The sequence below is a fragment of the Jatropha curcas genome, unplaced genomic scaffold, assembly GCF_041381405.1.
Source record: "Jatropha curcas cultivar XTBG-Jc1 unplaced genomic scaffold, XTBG_Jcur_1.0 HiC_scaffold_120_pilon, whole genome shotgun sequence".
Taxonomy (NCBI): domain Eukaryota; kingdom Viridiplantae; phylum Streptophyta; class Magnoliopsida; order Malpighiales; family Euphorbiaceae; genus Jatropha; species Jatropha curcas.
Window position 1 is genome coordinate 25,053 of NW_028322366.1, and position 22,026 is coordinate 47,078.

Consider the following 22,026-nt stretch of genomic DNA (forward strand, 5'->3'; position numbering starts at 1 on the left):
TTCTGATAGTGTATAGTCAGTGAGAAGCTGTTCTAATAATAGCTGCACTTCGCACAGACTTTCTATCTTTTATAATTAGAACATTGTGAGGATATTCTAATCCATATTCTATTCTCACAAAGTCCTGTGTGTTTTCCGCTGTGCTTAGAATTCTAATTCTTGTTTAGAATTTCTGAAATTTATTTCAATTTTTAGAAAACCCAATTCACCCCCCCCCTCTTGGGTTATGCCATATATATTCGGGACCCACAATCTGGTATCAGAGCCTTGGCTCTTGACTTACCTAAGCTTAACCACTTAAGAGATAAGATCCCATGGCAACCCCACTTCCTCTTTCTTCTTTAGAAGGACAATCTGTTTCTAGACCTCCTTTGTTCAATGGCTCAAATTACTCTTACTGGAAAACTAGAATGGAGAATTTCATGAAATCAGTTGATATAAATTGCTGGAGAAATGTTATCTGGTCCTCGTATTCCCATGAAAACTGTAGGAGATGAGTTAGTTAGAAAATCAAAGAAGAATATACCGATGCTGATTGGAATGATATGCTGTAAATGCAAAGCTATTAATATTCTTCATTGTGCTTTAGATGCAACTGAATACAACAAAGTGTCTGGATGTAAATCTGCAACAGAGGTGTGGCAAAAACTTAAAGTCACTTATGAGGGTACAGATAGAGTAAAAGAATCCAGAATAAACATCCTTTGGAGAGAATATGAAATGTTTAGTATGAAAGAAGGAGAAACTATTGCAGAATAAATTCTAGATTTACAAATAGTTAATCCTTTGAGAACTCTCGGAAAGGAAATTTCAGAAGATGAGCTTGTTAAGAAAATCCTTAGAATTCTACCTAGAAAATGGGATTCTATAGGAACTGTCATGAATTACAAAGAGACTCCTGTCACTTATGATTATCTTATAGGAGCTCTAGTTTCAGAAGAAATGAAATCTTCGTTAACAACAGATAAGAAAAAGAAAGGACTGGCTTTGAGAGTAGATTCTAGTGAAGAAAGTTCTTCTGATCTTGACAGTGATGATTTAGCACTTGTTGCTAAAGATTTAAAAAGTTCTATAGAAAGGGTGGAAGGCCACAGAAAAAGTTCAACAAAAGAACGTTCCATCCAAAAATAGTAACTTACCTAAGAAAGAACCTTCTGAAGTGGTTTGTTATGAATGCAACAAACCTGGACATATCAAGTCTAATTGTCCTAAATGAAAAAGAAGTCAACGAAAGAGAAGCTGAAGCAGGCTTTCGTAGCTGCTGGAGTGATTCAGATGATTCTAATCCTGAAAGCCATGATGACAAGAAGAAATTGCCAATATCTGTTTATGGCTACTATTGATTCTGACTCCAAGAAATCAGCACTTGACTTCAACACAGAAAGCTGGAATCAACGAAACAAATGCAACTACCCATGAGAATGATGAAAGCACTGTGTGCCTAAGGAGCGAGCTGAAAACAGAGATGTGGTACATGGACAGCGCTTGCTCTAGGCATATGACTGGTGACAAAAAGAAGTTCACCAGATTAGAAAAGAAAAAGGGAGGTACGGTAAGCTTTGGAGACAAAGCAAAAGGTAAAATCGTTGGTATTGGTGTGGTAGGTTCTAATCCTTCAATAGAAGATGTATGCTTAGTAGAAGGATTACATTATAACTTGTTAAGTGTAGTCAGATTTGTGATAAAAATAGAAGAGTGATCTTTGAACCTTCTCATTGTGAAGTTCAGAACATGCAAGATAACAAAACCTTATTCGTTGGAAAAAGGTTTGGAAATATATACCTAGTAGATCTCTCTGATATGCATAACCAGGATATATGTTAGTTTCTATTGATAATTCTAGTTGGTTATGGCATAGAAGACTTGGACATGCAAGCATGCCTTATTTCTAAACTGTCTAAGAAAGATTTGGTTCGTGGTTTGCCAAAGTTGAAATTTGAAAAAGATCACATTTGTGATGCTTGTCAAATGGGCAAACAAACCAGAACTTCTTTAAATCTAAGGACATGGTTTCTACTTCTAGACCTTTAGAATTGCTGCACCTTGATTTATTTGGTCCAATTACTCCTTCTAGTCTTGGAGGAAAATTCTATGCTTTGTTATTGTAGATGATTACTCAAGATTCACCTGGACACTCTTCCTTAGAAATAAGGATGAGTCATATGACATGTTTGTTCATTGTGCAAGAGAATACAAATGAGAAAGGCTACAACATCACGCAATTAGAAGTGATCATGGAGGAGAATTTGAAAATCAGAAATTCAATGCTTTTTGCAACGAAACAGGAATCTTCCATAACTTCTCAGCACCTAGAACACCTCAACAAAATGGAGTGGTGGAACGCAAGAATAGAACACTTCAAGAATGGCCAGAACCATGCTAAGTGATTCTAATACCAAAGTATTTCTGGGCAGAAGCAGTTAACACTGCTTGTTATATTCTAAACAGGGCTTTGGTAAGATCTAACTTAAAAAGACTCCATATGAGCTATACAAAGGTAGAAAACCAAATATTGGTTATTTTCATATCTTTGGGTGCAAATGCTTTATTCTAGATAACAAGAAAAATCATCTTGCTAAATTTGATGCAAAATCTTATGAAGGGATTTTTCTGGGATATTCTAATAATAGTAAAGCATATAGAGTATTTAATAAAAAGACTCTAGTTGTAGAAGAATCTATTCATGTTGTGTTTGATGAAACTGACTCTACTTCTAGAACATTAGAAAGTGATGATGTGTAGATTCTAATCCTGAAAGCAGAATGAGCAATCAGAACAACTAGAACAGCCAGAAAGCATCAGAACATCAATAGTCAGGCTGAACCGAATTAGAACATGAAGATCAGAACATGTTGAAAGTCAAATGCCAGAAACAGAAAATGAAGATTCTCAATTACCAAAAGAATGGCGATTTCATAAGTATCATCCCCAAGAAGATATATGGACAATCCCTCAGAAAGGATGATGACTAGAGCTCAACTTAGAAGATATTTTGGTAATGTTGCTTTCGTTTCTCAATTAGAACCTAAAAATTTAGAAGATGCTCAAAATGATGAAAGTTGGATTCTTGCTATGCAAGAAGAGCTAAATCAATTTGAGATAAACCAAGTTTGGAAACTTGTTTCTAGACCTAAAAACCATTCTGTTATTGGAACAAAATGGGTGTTTAGAAATAAGCTTGATGAACATGGTAATGTTGTGAGAAATAAAGCAAGATTAGTGGCTCAAGGGTACAACCAAGAAGAAGGCATCGATTTTGATGAAACCTTTGCTCCGGTTGCTAGACTTGAGGCCATTAGAATGCTTTGTGCATTTGCTTTTAAAAACTTCATGTTGTATCAAATGGATGTGAAAAGTGCTTTTCTAAACGGTTTTCTAAATGAAGAAGTGTATGTAGAACAACCTCCGGGCTTTGAAATTTTTGATAAACCTAATCATGTTTACAAACTTACTAAAGCTCTTTATGGTTTAAAGCAAGCTCCTAGAGCTTGGTATGAAAGATTGAGTAAGTTTTATTAGAAAATGGTTTTTCAAGAGGAAAGGTTGATACAACACTATTTATTAAAAATAAAGCACATGATATTCTAGTTGTACAAATCTATGTTGATGACATAATCTTTGGTTCTACTAACGACCTTCTTTGTAAGGAATTTTCTAAGATTATGCAGGGTGAGTTCGAAATGAGTATGATGGGAGAATTAAATTCTTCCTAGGCTTCAAATCAAACAATGTGAGAATGGAATTTTCATTAATCAAGCAAATATACTAGAGAGTTGTTGAAACGATTCAAAATGGAAAATGCCAAGGTATGTAGTACTCCAATGAGTCCATCGTCAAAATTAGAAAAAGATGAAAAAGGCAAAGTGGATATCAAGCTGTTTAGAAGTATGATTGGTTCTTTGCTATATCTAACGGCAAGCAGACCAGACATACACTTTAGTGTTTGTCTATGTGCTAGATTTCAATCGTGTCCCAAAGAATCTCATTTAATTGCTGTAAAAGAATACTAAGATATCTTTGTGGAACTTCTAATCTGGGTCTGTGGTATTCTAAAGATGATACATTTGATCTTGTTGGGTATAGTGATTCTGATTTTGCAGGAAGCAGAATAGATAGAAAAAGCACGTCTGGGACTTGTCAATTTCTGGGTAGCGCCCTTGTATCATGGTTTAGCAAGAAACAGACATCGTTGCTCTTTCTACTGCAGAAGCAGAATATGTTGCTGCTGGAAGTTGTGTTGCACAAGTTCTATGGATCAAACAACAGTTGGCAGACTATGGACTGAAATTAGAAACAGTGCCTATCAAATGTGACAACATAAGCGCCATCAATTTATCCAAAATCCAGTTCAGCATTCTAGAACCAAGCATATAGAACTCAGACATCACTTCATACGTGATCATGTACAAAAAGGTGATATCGTGATTGAGTTCATTCCCACAGAAAAGCAATTGGCAGATATTTTTACAAAACCTTTGAATGAAAGTCAATTCTGCACAATTAGAAGAGAACTTGGTATGTTAGTTCTAAACTCATAACTTTAGAACTCTGTAAGTATGTTCTAAACTGCTTTCTAATTTCGAGAATAGAAGATTTGCTTGTTCTAATTTTTATTCTGTGTGAAAACTGATTTTTGTCTAAAAACGCACGTTTCTTTTATGACTTTCTAAAGTCATTATCAAATCTTGCTTTAGACTAAAACAGTTATTTTATTGTTTTGTCTTTATTGTTTTTTGTGTCTTTAGTGCTTTGGCGGTTTTAGGGTTTATTTTTTTTTGTTTTATTTCCTTTATTTATTTTTTTCTTTTGTCTTATTTGCCGTTTTGAATTCCATTTAAAAACTGTTCTTTATTTTCTTTCCGCCACTTAAGCGTCTCTATTTTGTGTTAACTGCTTAATACTCTTTCTTCTCTTTGCAAAACTGAAACCCTAAGTTGCTTTTGAGTTTCGAAAACCACACAATGGCCGAATCCAGTTCAAACTCCTCTTCAGACTCTCTTACCGAGCAAGAGCTTCAACTTCTGAAGAAGCTCTCAAGAAATACGAACAGAAGGAGTCAAGGAGAAAAAGGCTGAAGAGAAAACCAAGAAAAGAAAAATCGAAACGAGACTTCACAGAAACAGGGAGGAAAGCTCATGACAAAGGTAAGTCGGTTCTCTCAACTTACCCTCTTATGCGCTCCTATGTGATTGATGGAAATTTTTTGGTGGTAATGTTTAACTTTAAGGAACTTTTTGAGTTCCAAGGCTGGATGAAGTTTCTGTCTTTAAATGTGCTATGTTATGAGAACCTAGTTAAGGAATTTTATGGCTCGTTGAAAGTATGGGACAGAGGAGATCTCTGTGAAACTTCAGGGTGAACCAGGGTAATTTCGTATGATGATTTTGGGAGAATTTTTAATACCTAATGCTGGGTCCAGAGTGACCAAAATCAAAGATGTATCTAGGGTTAGTGATTACAAAAGGAAGACTTTGTGAAAAAGATAATGAAAAAGGTCTGCAGACAAACAGGGTTCAATAGAATGCTCCAACTTGACAGAAGCATGAAATGGTTGTACAAGATCATTGTACATTATATCTATCCTAAGAGCGCTTCACTGACGTATGTGAATCAAGTGGAACTATGCATTATGTGGCACATAGTTGAGAAGAAACCTCTCAATCTATGTCACATTGTGTTTGACAAACTGCAGAACAACCCAAAAAGCTACCCTATGGTATGATTCTCACACCTGTGTTTGAGTTTCTGAATGTTGATTAGATAAGCATGTTGGTCAGTCTGTTTCCAAGCTGGATAGTGGATCCTTGAAAATGAAGATGAGGAACAGGTGAAGAGAAAGGAAAGAAGAGAAGACAGAAAGAAAAAGAAAAGGAAAAAGAAAGTAAAAAGGGAAACTGGAAAATCAAAAGAAAAGTAATGAAGGAAAAGAGAGTAAAGAAGAAGTGAGAAGAAAGAAAAGAAAAGGGGAAAGGAAAGTTAGATGAAATAGAGAAGAGAGAAAGTGAAAGAAGAGGAAAAGACTGAAGAAAAGACAGAAGAAGAAGAAACACAAGAAGAAGAAAAAGAAAAAAGAAAGCACTGAGAGAAAGAAGAATCAGAAAAAAGAAAGAAGAGCTGAGAAACAAAAAAGAGAAGAAAGCTGGAAGAAGGCAGTGATGCTGAACTGAGAAATAGAAATCAGTGATGAAGAAAGACACTGAGGAAGGCAGAACAAGAATCTGAGTTTGTTGTCAGCTCAAAGAGTAGGGAAGCTATGCTAAAAGATTAGAAGAGAGCTAACAGAAGAACATAACAGGGAACTTGATGAGCGATTCAACAGTGCAAGACTGTGATTGAACAAATCAGTCTCTCATCAAGGTTCTGGAAAGGATGAAAGATGTAAATGCAGGAAGTTAGCTACTCTAAAGTGAAAGGAACACCTACGTTCCCTCCTCAGAGAAGCCAAAGAATGTGAAGCATACTGCTGGCAAGCACAGAACACATGGAAGAAAGCCTCCACTGCATCCATCTTCTAAAAGACAGAAAGTTCTTCTGAAACTGCTCCAGCTCAGCCTTTAAGAGTTCTAAAAGACTTAGAACTGGTCCTAAGCCTCTTTGATCTGTTTCTTATATTCTGAACATTTTTTTTTTTTTATTTCGTAGGATTATATTTTGTGGAACTGTTTTTCTTTTTGTATGACTTTGTCTAACCCTTTTTATATGATGACAAAAAGGGGGAGAACAGGTAGTTTGATGGTACTTGGTGACACAGATATTTTGGTGGTACTTGGCAACCACAAGGACTTATTTTTAGTGGTTATCTGTGTGTTTATTGTTTTCTAATATGGTCTATTTTTGGTGAGCTATATTTTCTAAAGCTGTGTGATTTTAGAACTAATTCTTATTCTAACGACTGTTTTGCAGGTTGGACGTAAGATCTTTCGCTCTATTTTATCAGTTCTATTCTATTTTATTGCTCTGACCATATGTTCTAAATATTAGAACTCAGAATATCCTGTTTATCTTTGCTAGTTCTACTTATTAGAACTTAGAATATCTTGCGTAACTTGTTAGTTCTAAAATCATTTTCTAAAAATGCCTCCCTAGTTCTAATTTTCATAAAACAGTTTTACTGCATCTATTCAGGGGGAGCAAACTACATGTTCTAATTTGCTTTATTTTGGCATGAATAGAACTCTTATGCATAAAATTCAGGGGGAGCACATGTTTTTATGTTTGCTAAATTTATTGGTTTTGTCATCATCAAAAAGGGGGAGATTGTTGGCTCAAGGGTCAAAATGCTTATCTCGGATTTTGATGATTATACAAAACAAATAAATTTAAATTATATTATTTGTGCTAATTTTATTTTATGCAGAATTTCTTTGGAAAGAAATCATACAAGGCAAGTCCTACATTGAGAGTGAAGATTTCGAAGATCCTAGTAATCTAGGTATTTAGGAAACTTTGTAGGATAGAGAGAAAGTTATATATGAGCACAAAAATCTTTTTCTCTCTCAAAAGTATTTTCGGAAATTAGATTTTCTCAAAATAAATTCCTTTATTTTTTTTCGAAAATATTCCTTTAAAACGAAAAGATTTATTTTCCTAAAAACTAAAGAGATTTCTTCTCTAATGTTTTTGGTAATAAAATCATTCGCTTTTTCGGAAATATATTTTGAAAGATCTAAAGTACTTAAAATTATTTTCTTACCTAAAAACGAAAAGGAATATCTTTCGGTTTTAGTAAGAATCTTTTCCGCAAATAATTCTTTCCAAAATAAATGCTGTCGAAAATCTTTTCTAAAGGAAAGTGAAAATCGAGCTTTATTCTCTTACCAAAAAGGGATAAAACAATTTTTGGTAACAAAGATTTTCACATCTTCTAAAATAAGGAAAGAAGATATTCTGATCTCTTTCCAAAAAGGTGACAGCTCCTTTGTTTCCTATATAAAGGAACGTTCACGCCTTAAACATTTTGGTGAAGTAAGAGTATTTGTTTTAAGAGCACTCTCTCTCATTGAACGAATCTTTTTCTCTCAAAACTTACTCAACCCCCATTTTCTTTTCATCTTTACACTTTAACGTTTTCATATTTAAAGAAGAAAAGAGTTTTTACAGTTACATTTGAAAAACAGTTTTGTGTTCTAATCGATTTTCTAATCTGATAAACTGTTTTTCCTGTGCTTATATAGGCGTTCTCTCTGTCTATTTAGAATATGTATTCTATAGTAGACAGGCTCTTTATTTGTTAAACTTTTGTGTGTAATAGCTCAGGTTAGAAGCTATTGAGATAGAGGTTATCAAGCAACCTTCTCCATGTGTGAGATAGTAATGTCTTGAATTGAGTTTTCTGTACTCTGCCAAAAACAGAAAAGGGTTGAAGTTTACTATAACCTTTGGAAAATCTAGTGGGACAAAAAGGGTAGATCTAGGTGTTGATCTATTTGCCTTGTACTGTTGGTTTGTCTCTTACCCTTGAAAAGAGATAACATAGTTGAGGATCTCAAGATGCGTCTTGAGGAGTGGATGTAGGCGAGTTAGTGCTGAACCACTATAAATCTCTGTGTTGATCTTTTCTAATTTCTGAAGTTTGCTTGTTACTGTCTTTATTTCACTTCTGTTTAATTTTTAGAAACGCTAATACTGTTAATGGTTCAGATGTTCTAAAACGGAAATAAGCTTTATCTTTACTGAACATTAGAACTCTGGTATTCTAATAAAGTGAATATACAATGTTCTAACTGTTGTTCTATTCCCAGTATATTTCACTGATTGGGTTTCTAGTTAATGTTCTAAACTTTATGAGGACATTCTTATCTTGATAGCTCTCCATCATAAAGTTGTTCTGATATTTGATTAAGGCTCTGTGAAGAAGTTCTGAATTCAATAACTGTCCTTCACATAAGCTTTATATGACTGCTCAAACTTTATGAGGAAGTTTCAATTTCTATAACTTTCCTTCATAAAGAAGTTCTGATAGTGTATAAGTCAGTGAGAAGCTGTTCTAATAAAGCTGCACTTCGCACAGACTTTCTATCTTTTATAATTAGAACATTGTGAGGATATTCTAATCCATATTCTATTCTCACAAAGTCCTGTGTGTTTTCCGTTGTGCTTAGAATTCTAATTCTTGTTTAGAATTTCTGAAATTTATTTCAATTTTTAGAAAACTCAATTCACCCCCCTCTTGGGTTGTGCCATATATATATTCGGGACCCACACGGTTCATTCGAGTTTACGGGTGGACCGAGAAGGGATGTTATAGTCCGCGCAACCTGTTAAATTTCGTTAATTAATTCGTGGATTAAAGTAATTTAATAAAAATAAGTGGAATTTTCATTTTTTTTTTAAAGCCCAACCATGAAATATAAACTCCAAATGAAATTTTCACTATAAAATTTAAAATGATTCAAATTTTGTGATTGTATCATTTTTATTAATGATGAATTTTAAACGATTTACTATTATTTGTATTTTGTCATTGTATCATTTTTATTAATGATGAATGTCATATGATTTGCTATTATTTGTATTTTTTAACCTGAACCATGAAATGCAAATTCCATAAGTAACCCAATCCATTAAAATATCAAAACGTTAATATCTTAAACTTGCATTATCTGAACACAAGTGTTTTTTTTTATAATTTTATTTATTTAAAATTTTATTTATGATAAAGGCATTATCTAAAAATATAAACAACTAATTTTCTTACAATTGTTGTTAGGCTTATTTTTGCAGTATTTTTAATATGGTTTTTATTAGGATGTTAGTATATTTATTTACTTTAATTAGTTTTTATTTAATTTTATTTATATTTTTATTTAATTATTAAATTTTGATTCTTTTATTGTTTTAATATTGTTTTGGAAGGTTTTTGTAGGAATTTATCAAATAAGAAAGATTGGGGATCACAAAGCTACTACCTAAATCGAGTTCTATCCTAATGATCAACTTGGAATCTAATTTTTAAAAAAAAATACAAGATTTAATTGTTTCTTATTGTAATTTTATTACTTCCTCAACAAGTTAGGTTATTTTCCTCATTAGACTCAAAAGAGTCCTACAAAGTCTATATAAAGAGAAATCTACACTAATTAAGGATCCATTCACAAAATATCTATTATTCCATATTCTATTCCCTGCATCGTTTCTTTTTACAAGACTTAAAGCAATTAAGTTGGAGATCAAGATTCAAGAAAAAGCTACAAGCCAATTGTCAACTAGTTTTATTTTAAATTCTCTTTTTGTTTGTTATTTTTTATGGGATTATTTATAAGTTTAATTGAGTTTAATTTATTTACTATGTCAAACTAAATCTTTTTACTAGGGATATGATGTAGCTTAAATTCAACTCCAGTTTATAATATTAGATTTGATTTTCTTTATTCAAGTAAAATTTATTATTGATCTTAATGCTTTTAGGCAAAGTTTCTCTCCTGTATTGATTTATTTAATTAATCACTGTCGAGAGAAGGATTTTTTATATGAACAAGGTAATAAATTTCATGGCAATAACAACTTAATGCGAGAGCTAGATGATTTGACTTGTGGGAGGTTTTCATAAAATTAAATACCTTAATTTGTGAATTTCTGAATAATCACAAACCTTTAATGATTTAATCAATGTTTAATTTATAGATAATTGAATTGGGTTAAAATAGTTAATAAAACATTGAGAGAGCTTATTTGCGATTTTAGGGTTATTTTTCATTCTTGAATAATTAAAATTGATTATCAAACTAATAGGATAGGTTGGATAGAATTAAGTGAAGTTAAAATCCCGAGTAGCTTTTTAAACCTTGATTTCTTTTTAACAATTACTTGCTTAATCTCATTCTCATTGTTTTTTACTTTAATTCTTTTATTTTTTTTTTATTAATTCTCCTTATTGTCGTTTAAATAATAGTAAATTAACACAATTTTGGTATTTGGTATACAATTTTCGTGCGAACGATACTTTACTCATTCTTTAGTACTTGTTGCGATTTCGTATTCTTGCAAATTTGCTCTATCAATTGTGCTAAATAACTGTTAATCTTCTTACAATTGTGCTAAATAACTGTTTTACTTACACTTGGCTATCATTTAAAATAGACTATTCTGCTTTTATATATATGTAAATTTGAATTTTGTAATTTCATCATTTTTATTAACGATGAATGTCATACGATTTACTATTATTTATATTTTTTAATCGGAACCATGAAATGTAAAATCCATAGGTAACCCAATCTATTAAAATATCAAAACATTAATATCTTAAGCATGCATTATCTGAACACAAAATTTTTTTTATAATTTTTTTTATTTTTTAAAATTTATTTATGATAAAGACATTATTTGAAAATATAAAACAACTAATCTTTTTACAATTTTACTAAATAACTGTTAATCTTCTTACAATTGTGCTAAATAAATGTTCTGCTTACACTTGGTAATTCGAAAAACTTACACTTGACTATTGTTTAAAAGAGACTATTCTGATTTTATATTATATAGATTTATGCAATATTTTTTTTTATTTTTCTTACAAATTTTAAAAATTTTCCTTTGATCTCTAATTTTAGAGTTAGGCTATGTCCTTATATTTTAAAATAAAATATAAAAGAATAAAAAAAAAATGAATTGATTTACTAATAAGGTGTTCGTTGGAGTGCTAAGCGACCTTAATCCTTATAAGAGTGACAACACAAGTTCGATTCTCGGAAAGCGCACTTTGCTGAAAGGGCAAAAAATTTTTAAACTCTATGACTCGACGGGGATTAAATCTCCTGATTAAACCAAAAGAAAAAGTAATAAATTGATTTGAACTTCTTACAATAATTTCTAGTAGGGATGATTATATTTTTAATGGCTGAACTTTTCATTTTTTTTCTATTTTAGTGTCCAGAAGGAAAATGATTTCAATTAAGTGTACGAATTTTTTAAAATTTGCAATTAAGTGTCTTCGGCTGAGTTAACTAACCGAAAACGACGGACTATGCAATTGCAAGACCAGATTTTTAACACGTGGCAGTTGATTTAAACCAAAAAAGCTTTATAACCAAATCTGACGTTAATTTTAATAAAATCGAACTTTTTAACCTCCATTTATGGTTTCCCAACAACCTCCTTCATCAAGTCCCCAAACCAGATCTTGTACTTTAATTCCTTCTTTGAAACCCAAGTTCCAAGCGATTCTGGTCAATGGAATTCAGAAAAAATTGAAAAAGGTATTTTTATTAGTCAAAAATAGAATTTCGAGTTTTTTTTTTTAAATTACAAATTGAATTCTAAATACAATTGAGTGGTTATCTCCTAATTTTACCAACCACGAGTGAAATTAATCTTGTAATTTTAGAATCAAATTTAATCTAGCTTATTTAACCATAAAACCAATGATTTTTGCATGCATATGGTGTCTAAAGACACCTCACTTACTCGGTGGAAATATATATGAATGAATCCAGCTTTAGCCTCTAACCTATGAGTTGCTTCAAATACCCAAAACTGTAGAATCTCTTTTCAAATTCTTGAATCATCGCGATCTTTAAGCTATGTTTGGTTTTATCTAATGCAATATAATGTAATAAAAAATATAATGCAATGAAAAATGTAATGCAATGAAAAATGTAATACAATGGAATATAATTAAGATTCCATTACTATATTTGGTAATATAGTCCGGAAAATTTATGGAACGTAAACATCTTTCTATTTTTATGTTTATTTATAAATATGTAATGTAATTAGCACACCACTTCACCATCACCACCATCATTTCACCTCCACTATCACCATAACTACCACTCTATCACCATAACCACCACTGCAACCATCACTCCACTACCATCGCCACCTCAAATATCACTCCACCACCATCATTATTAATAGTACAAAAGAAATATTTAAACCAAAATCTGTTCACGATATTAAGCTATTAAAGACCATTTGATTTATAAATTTATTTAAACTAAAAAATTAAAAGAAGGTAAGCCCAAAAAAATGTGATATAACAAAAAAAAGTTAAAGTTATTAGAAATTAATGTTTTCATATATTATCGTTGAATAAATTAAATTATAATATAAAATTATGGATATTTGATATTTTTAGTATTTTTTTCATTCTATTCCTTCCATTCCTATAATAAAATAAAAGAATAAAGTATAATTTCTATTCTATGTTGCATATTAATACTAAAATATAATTTGTATTATGTGGTGGTAGTGGAGTGGTGATTGTGGTGGTCATGGTAGAGTGGTTGAGGTGGTGGGTGTTAGAGTGGTTGAGGTGGTGGCGTTGGAGGAGTGGCGGTGGTGCTAGAGTGATTGTGATGGAGGGATGGTAGTAGTGGTGGTGGAGATGGTGCGATGGTAGTGATAAAGTGGTTGTGGTGGTGGTAATAATAGAGTAATGGTGGTGATGGAGTGGTGTTAGTTGTGGTAGTGGTAGAGCGGTTGAGGTGGTAGTGTTGGACGAATGGCGGTGGTGCTAGAGTCGTTGTGCTAGTTATAGTGGTGGTTGTGGAGGTGGTAATGGAGTGATGGTGGTGGTGGTAGCGCGGTGGTGGTAGTGGTGGAATTGTGATGGTGGTTGTGATTGTGGTGGTGAGTCGATAATGTTAAATAATCTTGAACGATAAAGTTTTGATTGAGATGGCTTGATGTAATTGGTATCACGTGTACTTGATATAATGAATAATACATATTTTTTTAATGTAATGAATATTATATCAATTTAAGTAATAAAAATTACATACGTAATCTTAATCACGTTACAGGGTTAAAAAATGTCTAATCATATAATATTCTCATTTCATTACATAGTTAAATCATACCAAATATTACGTTAAGGCAAAGTATTGATTAAACCAAGTGTTTAACTGTCGAGAGCGAGTTCTGTTAGCAAATTAATTTAGATTTACTAAAAGTTTAGCTTTTTAGATTGATGTAACAGGTATATGCTCCTTCATTTCATTAGCACGAGTACAGTGACTATGTCATGAAGTAAAAATGGATACGACGATTCAGTTAAGAGAAAATTAGGTCATTGACTTTGTTCTTATTTATCTCTTACTCTCGTTGACTAATGAAAAAAGAAGAAGTGCCAAATTCATCTTTTGATTGAAAATTTTATTAAAAATTGATTCAAAATTCAATCTTGGATAAATTATATATCGCCAACGAGTTGAGGAAGCAAATTGAATATTTTTTCATTACATTTGCACTAAACTACATTGTGCTTATATTCTAACAAGAGAAGCACTATGATCACTCAATGCTTATGTGTTGCAATCTGTCAAATTCAATCCAAATCATTTGTTTGTGATACAATCATGATCATAGATTTTTTTTTTTTGTTAACTACCGGTATTCCGCTATTATCACGGACCGGCTAATCCTGTTCGAAACTTAGTTACAATTAAGGCTATTCGTTCCTCCCTACAGGCATATTTAGTGGAGATCAAATCCGAAAGCTCTTCCCATATTTCCAGCTTGCATTATTAACTGAGCCACAACCTGTAGGTACCACGATGATCGATTTTGTGCATGAATCAAATATTATATATATATATATATATATATATATTTATATATATATATATATATATATATATATGCACAATTACATGAAAGCCTATAAAAAATACTAATATTTTAAATATTGACAACACTCGTGTGCATAATAGAATCGGGCAACTGGCCCATAATTAACATTCTTTTATTATATATATATCTATATATATATAATATATATATATATATATATGCACAATTACATGAAAGCCCATAAAAAATACTAATATTTTAAATATTGACAACACTCGTGTGCATAATAGAATCGGGCAACTGGCCCATAATTAACATTCTTAAAGATGCAATTTCTAATCACTAAACAAGGTCACTGTTAAAGATAAGGGTTAATGACTAAAAAATTATCCACTTTCATTAAAAATACAATTATGGTCAAAACTTAAAATCCATGTAGTACTCTAGTCCAAATTTTATATATTTGTAAATTAAAATTAAATAGTCAATACTCTGAAAAATAAATCTATTAAGTATTAATGTGGTAAATGAACAATAAAAATATATACAATATTAAATTTTCTGCTTTAAACTATCTTCAAAATTTTTTTAAAGTAATAAAACAATTTGAAGTTTTAGAAATAAAAAAAAAAAGAAAAGATAATCACGTTGTCATAGATGGGAAAAAATGGGAACAAAAAAGAACCATTTCCAATAAAAATTAAAAACAGAAAAGACTTATATTTTTGAAAAAAAAATCTAAAACTACTGAATATGTTATGTAAAACTTGTCCTTAATGTATTTTTAAAATACATTAAAAACAATAGATAGTTGGATTAACGGAAAATAAATTATATTTTCAAGCGAACTTTATATGTAAGACCAGAGTTATTACTGTTGAAACATAAATTATATTTTCAAGCGAACTTTACATCTACGATCAGAGTTACTGATATTAGACTTGAATATCACTTTCTTCCAAGAATGAGAATCCGTATGCAAAAAAAAAATATAAATTGTCAGAAAATCATTGTTTTTCATTTTTTGTTAACCTTAAAGATGGACCTTGTATGTGAAATATATGCATTAATAAGTTAATAAGTTACATCAAATTCTCTTTCAAAAAAAAAAAAAAAAATAAGTTACATCAAATTGCTATAATGTTAATAAAGGATTTGTCCTATGTCGATCTCATATGTTTTGTCTAAAAAATCTTAAAGATGATTAAGATAGAATTAGTGGGTTAACTAAAGAAAATAAGAAGTTGTTCTTCGCATAAGTGCTGATAAGTAATTTGATTATATCTGGAAGTCACTGATTAAGACTAGTTTACATGTTAAAAGTTGCTGCTTTGAACCACTTAAATGTGGATTAGCAAGTTAATGAAAAAAAGTCAAAAGATATTAAATAATTATATTAGAGGACAATCGATTAAATTTTTTATTAATATGGTTCTTCTTCTTTCTCTCTGTCCTTTTAACCATAGTTTTTTTTTTTTTTTTTTTTTTTGGGCTGCAGCTGTTTATCGGTGGTAGTCCTCTACTTTCTACTTTTCTTTTCACTTCACCCCTGCTTTTAATCTTTTATCACTTTAATAAATTTAAATATGTTTTTCCTACAATAGATCTGTCCTTTTTTTAATTTTGTCATTATTTTTGTCTCCATATTTGAAGGTTTTTTTGTTCCTTCATAGTGAGGGTGGTACCTTATTCACGAGATTTTATCACTAATTAAAATAATATGATTTTGTTTTATTTAGTTGGAGACTTTAAATCTTGATTTGTAAATGTGGATCTTCAATCAATGGAAGAATCAATGAAGTCTGATAGTGTGACATGTTCCTCCATTGACGTTATTGATGCATAGTGGCGTAAACTCATTTGCGTTCGTCATATGTTGCAAATTCTTAGAAAAACAATGCAGGTATATAAGATCAAAAGAGTTATTATTTGTCATCCAAATCAATTAACGGAATAGTTACTGCTATGAAAATCAGCAAATTCTATTAGCTACTAACGGTATACTTCTATATAATTCATAATATTATTAATAAATTATATTTTAAAAAATATATATATATTAGAGGACAACAATTTGTTAGTGATTGGGTGGCCATAGTGCAAGGATCACCAAGTCAAGGATCCATGTCAGCCTTGTCATCTTTGCTTTCATGTGCTGACATGTTTGTTTACTATTGGTCTGTTATGCACACTTCCTTGGTGAACTTTCTTTTTTTAATTTTTCTTTTGAGCTTCTTCCTTTTTTTTGACATGTTTGTTTTTGTTTAATCTTTGACACTCGCGCAAAAGGCTTTGTCCATTTCGTTGAAAATAACTCATAAACCTTTTTTTTTTTTTTGGTGAAGATAATTTATGTTATCTTTTTTTTTTTTTTTTTTTTTTTTTGTGTTGTTGGAGCAATTAAAAAAATTACTTGCTAATAATTTTAGTATTTCTAAAATATTAATTTCTCTCAATTTGAATGAATATAAAATAGCTGGACCTATAGATATATAAAAATTATTGTAAGAATGGAGGTGCAGAGGAATTGAACTGATCTGAACTTAGTTTCTTAATTTCAAGTTTAGAATTGACCTCAGTACGTGTGCAAGCGTTTCTCTCTTCTTAACGGAAGAAACATAATTTAAAGAAGATATTTGAGCGCTCCAACATAACAAGTTAAAACAGAGCATATGTGGAGAGGTTTTTAATTCCATTTCAGCTCAGAATAACAGTCACAAATCGATTTTAACAGAGTAGAATCTTCTACCTGGATTCTCAATATCAGACATTTGATATCCATTTTAGCTGAGGACAATAGTCGAGAATCAGGACTCGTGCTTTTCTGCTCCTTCAGTCGCATTTTCTCTTCAATATGAGATGTGCAATTGAATGAGACATGTACTTGACGATTTAAGAGTCAAAATTGTTCTAACCATTGGCTATTAAAAAAGTAATATTTAAAACTTCTTTCTTCTCGTGTTGACAACGTGTGAAGCATGCAAGAGATTCAAGTCAAATTGTGGGTAATTTGACAATTTTTGACCGATTAATATAACAAAATGGCTATAAAATTGAAATCTAGGCAAATTGAATATGTGACCCTTAAAAACTTAAGTTTACTTATTAAAAATAGAGTTAACTTTGTTAGAGCTTGACTCAAATAGCTTATATACGACCGGAAACTTGATTTATATAATTTAAAATCAAAAATGATTTTAGCTTACAAACTTTATTATTGAGATGATTGGTATGTCTCGTTATAAAGTTCGGGTTTGATAAATTCATTTCATCTTAATTTATTAAATTTATCAAATAAATTTGAATGAGTGATTTTTTTAAATCGTGGGTAGTGCTTATGAACAGTTTAATTCATTTATAATTTAAACAAATATCTCCAAAATTAAAATGTTTTAATCTATTGGACAACATTCACTAACTAAATTTGAGATTTCATCAAAAGATATATGCCTTTGAAAATATTAGATAGAGTAAGAAAATTCTCAACGATACAGTTATCCTATGTGTAACTTATTTAAATTTTAATATATAAAAAAAAGTAAATTGATTTATTTTATAATTTGTTCCAATTTATTCCTTAAAGAAACATTCATGTTTTTACCAAGTATGTTTTTCTATTTTACATTTATTTCCCAAATCTTTAATTTTAATACCATTTGTTATGATTCGACAACCTAGATATTAAAGAGAATCTAAAAAAAAACAGATTTACAATTTCTTTATCCTTTCGCTTCACAATCAATACATTCACACTTTGTTAAGGTAATTAAGGTATATCTTTCTTCTAATATATATATATATATATCTTCCAAAATCTCTAAATTCTTGCATATATATTACTTTTTGTGTGGATGGGTGTATTTTGTTGAAGGAAGGAAAAATAGCTATGGACAATATCTAGAAATAGTGTTTTTCCTTGTTTGGGAAAGAAGAGGAAATATTAGAGAAATTAATATTTTACTTATTTTCCGCTCAGCCGTTCATGTTTTGAACCTCTCTAATTTGGAAAAAAATAATGGAGGAAAGTAGAACTTCCACTCATTTTTATTAAATTATTCAAATACTCTAATTTAATTAATAAACTTTAACCATTTCTTAAATATCTCATAATTTAAGGAGATAATCGTCAATTTCCAAAAATAATATTTATATTTCTCTAAAGTTTTTTCCTTTCCAAACAAAGGAAAATAACTGTAGTTTCTTTCTTCATTATGTTCAAACACAAGTGTGAAAAATAAATATAAAAAGGAAGATAGCAATTCATCATTATTTTCATCTATTATTTTCTTTTCTCCAATATTTTTCTCTCTCTCTATCCAAACAAAAGATTAGTTGGCTTTGAAAGAAAGACCGTCCAACCTCATTCAAAATCATCATCATAATCAGAATCTATTCGAATTTTAATTGGCCTTTCCACCAACCCTTGTTTGACTATGTAGAAATTATAAACTTCCTTTCCAAGAAGATATACCAAATTCAGAAAATGGGTTGGCTTAGATATATCACAAGGATATTCCTTTCTTGGAAATTAGGTTAACATATAGGATATGTTAATTAAAATGCTCAACAAGTTAACCTTGCATTTGTTAACAAGGTTGCAAAACTTTATGTAATAGATAAACACAAATTTTGTGTATGCAAATTTCAATTTTAGTTCTTCTTTAGTATGTTTTTTTTTTTTCTTTTGGCACACTATATCCTATACGTTTTTTAAAAATAATTTATGAGAATTTTGAATGTATTGAATAGTTACTTATGTGCACATTTGGGCATTAAACATAAAAAAAATATTAAGAAAACAATATAAATTATGTTAATTTATAATATAGATGTCCTTATTAGGTGATTAATTATGATGGTAAATTATTATTTAGTCTCTCTAATTTGATGAAATTGACTATTTACCTATCTTTTAAGTATATCAATTTTTCCAATAGTTTGCTCCCACTGGACTAATAAGTCCCTTGATTAAAAATTTGTACTTCTTGCTGTTAATTTTGAATAAAAGACTAAAAATGCTCTTATTAAAAATATCTATTTAGTAAAATATGCTAAAGTAAAATAATTCTATGGATCCCCTCAAAAAAAAAAAAAAATCTATGGATCCACCGACTAAATCAATAAAAAATAATTAATAATTGAAACGAAAATATTAATTAGGAGTATTTTTTTATCGTTAGTAATTACTTTTGACATATTTTGCTATTTTTTTATACTGAAGTACAATATAAATAGAATAAGAATAATTCTTATCATCCCCGAAAAAAAGTTAGACTCATTCTATAGATCCACTTGCTAAACCAATGAAAAATAATTTTTTACTGAAACAAAAATATTTCTAATCATTTACCAAAAATATAAAATAGGAATAATTTTTTAAAAAATCCATATTTTCATTGGTTTAATCTATAAATGGACCATAAAATGAGTTTATACAATTTTAATCTCTCGATAAATTCAAACCTCCTTAGTAAGTAGCCGGTTTCACATTTAACCATAATCATCAGTCTACCAATGGGAGTGTGAACCTAACATATGTGAATGATTTAGATAGCCGAAATTTTCCTAAGCAGCCTTTTCAATATTCGTCAAGTTTAAGTTTCTCTATGCTCATATTCATAAAAAAAAAAAAAAAAAAAAAAGTTAAGTTCCTTTATGCTATGTAAGTGGACATTCATTTTCACATTGTCATCATATGCTTGAATATCATTAGTTCCAACGAGCATATCAAAAGGAGAGGTTAAAAAGCTTAACTTGCAACTTCTCGATTCGTAATCAATTTGCGCGATTGTTGAAACATGTTTACTTAAATATTATCCTCGATTTAATCGTAGATTAATCTTATCTATATAAATAAAATTGAAAAGTCATAAATTTTAATTATTATAATAAAATTTAAAAAATGAAACCAAAGTCAAAGTAAAGTTGGAAGAGGGACCAAAATGAAAAATTAATAGGATGATGAAAAAAATAATAGTAACAAAAATATAAGTTAGGAAATTGTAGGTGGATGGAGGAGAGAACGAAAAGTACCTGGAATAAAAGAAGAAAAAAATGTTAGAGGGAGGCCAAAATCAAAGTGAAGAAGATAAATTAATAGGTAAATATGATAATTTTTTTTTTTTTTGAAATTGAATAGTAAAAATTTATTTTTCTAATTATGAATTTTTTATTATATGAATAAAAAAATAGATAAAATGAAGTGCTTGAAAAGGGATGCTAAAAGATTAAGAATAATTGACAAGATAATAGTTGGGACCATAAGCACACTCAATATCCGTAAATGTGAAAATACAAATTCAATATTTAAAAAGTGCATTGAAAGAACAAAAAATATTTACTCTGAATGATCCAAATCAGGATGTCCACACCAAAAATGGGTGGAGGGATATCTCATAATTCTAACTGAAAAAAAAAAAAAAAGAAAAAGAATAAAAAGATGACATTAGAATAAAATAAGTAGCGATCCCTTTTTTACTAACCCTCTAAATTTCAAAGAGGTCAAAGAAAGGGCATAAGACAAAAAGAAAAGGGAAACATGTGTTGCTCTGTGTATAAGTGATCACCAAAGTGCAATGCCATTGTATGAAATTCCATATTTAAATGAAGAAAATGGTGGGCAGCTTTGAAAGCTCTCTCCCTATATATATCAGAATCCTCTATACTCATCACCATTAACTAGCTAGAGCAATTTACTTTCAAACTATTCAAGAAAGACAATAAAGAGACAATGGCTAATAACAGTAAGAAGTTTCTGTTATGTCTTTTCTTGATCTTGATTTCATTTTCAAGAATTGAAACTCGTCCAATGCCTATGGCATCAAATCAGAAGATCAACCGGTCATTGATAGAAAGTACTAAAGAGGTTTTGAAAGAAAGCTTAAGGAGGCAAGAAATGGTTGGAGGTTTCAATCAATCTCTTAGAATTACCTGGAGGCCCTGATCCTCATCATCACTAGCTAAATCTTTGCTGCTTCTTCTTCTTCTTGACTTCATTTAGGTCCTTTTTTACAATAGGATCGGTATTTCTAATATTTTCCTTTCGTTCGAGGAACATACCTATCTATTTATTGGGTGTACTATTCCTCTTACACCCAGCCAATAGTTATTTGCCAGTTTCGTTTTTCTTTTTTCCTTTCAGGAAAAGACACACGTGTTCTTATTTACGTAATTCTCAGTTATCGTCTAGGTTTACATCATCCTTGCATTGGCAAGTCTTGATCAAGAAGAAGTTGGCACTTGCCATTTATCCGTGAAATAAAACAGTAGTGTATTATGTTTTTTGAAAGAATAGTGTATTATTGTATGTATGAGAATATCAACTTTGGAAGAAAATAAATATTTTAATTTAATCCTGGGATGTTCTAAATATAAGCCTCTTGCGTTTGAGAAAAAACTTACTTAGAACAAGTCTATGGTCCCATTTACGTACCAAATAAATGAAACTAAGAATTTTTTAAAAGGTATTCTGACTTTATCTTTTTTTTTTCCACGTATATGGCAGAAACACTC

At 30.4% G+C, this 22,026-nt stretch overlaps 1 pseudogene; it reads left to right on the forward strand.

Moving 5' to 3' along the window:
• Positions 1-21,244: 21,244 nt before the first annotated feature.
• LOC149492102 (CLAVATA3/ESR (CLE)-related protein 1 pseudogene) lies at positions 21,245-21,473 on the forward strand (annotated as a pseudogene).
• Positions 21,474-22,026: the final 553 nt, after the last annotated feature.